We start from the raw sequence: 2,275 nt of genomic DNA on the forward strand, positions 1-2,275 counted from the left end.
CACCTGTAGTCCCAGCTACTTGGGAAGCTGAGGCAAGAGAATTGCTTAAGCCCAAGAGTTTGAGGTTGCTCTGAGTTGTGACACCACAGCACTCTACCAAGGGTGACATAGTAAGACTCTGTCTCAAAAATAAATAAAGAAAAGCCAACATGTGAACACATATATACTTTTCACTCCCATAGCCCTTGTAGTGGTGGAGACACAAATACAGTCCCAACTCAGCTTGAAAGAGACTAATGGTTATGAAACATAGGCTACCTCCAATTTGTGGGAAACTTTGGCCAGATGGGGCTTAGTTCCATCTGATTTTCTCTGCCTTCCTTCCTTCCTTTCTTTCTTTTGACAGAGTCTAAATTGGTTGCCCCGGCTAGAGAGCTGGGGCATTGGACCAGCTCACAGCTATTTCAAATTCCTAACTTCCGGTGATCCTCCTGACCTAGTTTCCCAAGTAGCTGGGACTACAGATGCTCATTACGCCTAGCTAGTATTTTTTTATTTTTTTTTACTAGAGATGGGGGTCTTGCTCTGATCAGGCTGGTCTCCAACTCCTAAACTCCAGCAATCCTCCCTCCTCAGCCTCCCAGAGTGCTAGGACTACAGGCATGAGCCACCACACCCAGCCTTTCTAAATCATTTCAACAATATGTTTTAGGCTGTTTGTCTCCCTTGATTTGTTTACACAACTCACCTCAAATCAGAGGTAATTTGATCTTTTACACTTCAATGCAGCTAAATGGTCACATGCCAGAGAGAAAGAAACAAGATTACATAATACTATGTATCATAAGTGAAGAGTAGCCTGGATCCTCTTTGGAGTAGTGTGACTAGAAACTAACGCTTTGCCCCTGAAAGGCACAGTGCAAAATAAGAAGCTCCCATACCAAAGAAGCCTGGAAATGATACACGGTGGCCCCAGAATGAAACAGAAAGAAAAGTCATTTTGGTACCAAGGTGAAGGATGCAAGGACTGAAAGACACATAAACAGCTGGAAAACAGGGGTTGCCATGGCAACTACAATGCTGAAGAGTGTGGAAGAAACACAAGGGAAGGGAGAGCCTCGGGCAAGCAGGCAGGATAGGCAGGGTTTTACTTAGAGGGCACTGCCTGGTGCTATGTCTAACAGGGGTCCTCAAACTTTTTAAACAGGGGGCCAGTTCACTGTCCCTCAGACCGTTGGAGGGCCGGACTGCGGGCCCCGGGACGAGTTGGCTGCTAAGCAGGACAGGCAGCGGCGGCGAAAACACCAGGTGGGCCCTATAAATGTCCCTGGCGGGCCCGATACACATCCTCGGCAGGCTGCATGTGGCCAGCGGGCTGTAGTTTGAGAATGCCTGTTAAGTGTGACAGACGGGAGGGATCTGGATTATTGTCAAAACAGAGATGAACTATGCCCCACGTTTGTGCTTTAAGCACTGGTTTCATAGCTGCTTGTGGTGAGGGATGCACAGCTGATCAAAAGGTCCCATATGCCCTCAGGACACATCTCCTGGGTCACCATCTTTTGGGTCACCCAGACCAGCAGCCATGTGATTGCCTTGCTGTGTAACGATTGCTTCTATGGACATGGCTAAGCACAGAGGAAGCAGGTCCAGGCACAGAGAAGAGGATATCTGAGCTGCAACTTGGAGAATAATGTGATGTTTTCCATGTGGATGGCATTGAAGTGTCGTCATTCCTGGCAGATCAAACTTCACTTCAAAAGACACAGGAATCTGGGCTAGTTTGGCGTGTATGGAAAGTGTGAGGTTGGGTAGAATTGGAGGGGAAGTCCTGTGTGGGAACGTGGAATGGAGTGAGTAGGGCAGGGAGGTGGTCAGGAGGGGAAGGAGGGAAGGCAGAGTCAGATCCTAGGTTGGTTTATCCTGAATGCATCACTCATCTCTGACAGTTTCACCTAACTTTCCCTTCTGGGTTGCCATGCCCCCAGGGTGGTGCTTTTCAGTATTTCTCAAGTCACAACTTATTAACAGGTAACAATCAATTTAGTGTCTGAAAACTAAAAGAATTTTGTAAAATAATGAAATGGACTAGAAAAGTGCCTCTCAAAGGATCTGTGGTGGATCTGCTTTCTTTCTTAATTTTTTTAGTTCTAATCTGTCATGGACTGACTGATACTTGTACAAAAGACAATCAAACAAATAAAAATGAGACGCTAGAAGAAAGTCATGCCCTTAGATGTCACAGTAAGGTCAAATTGCTGTAGGTGTCTAAAACACTTTGTTGTTTTTTTTGTTTGTTTTCTTTTTATTGAATGGTAACTATGTACATTAATGC

This window comes from Otolemur garnettii, unplaced genomic scaffold, assembly GCF_000181295.1.
Source record: "Otolemur garnettii isolate 467f Iridium unplaced genomic scaffold, OtoGar3 scaffold00010, whole genome shotgun sequence".
Taxonomy (NCBI): domain Eukaryota; kingdom Metazoa; phylum Chordata; class Mammalia; order Primates; family Galagidae; genus Otolemur; species Otolemur garnettii.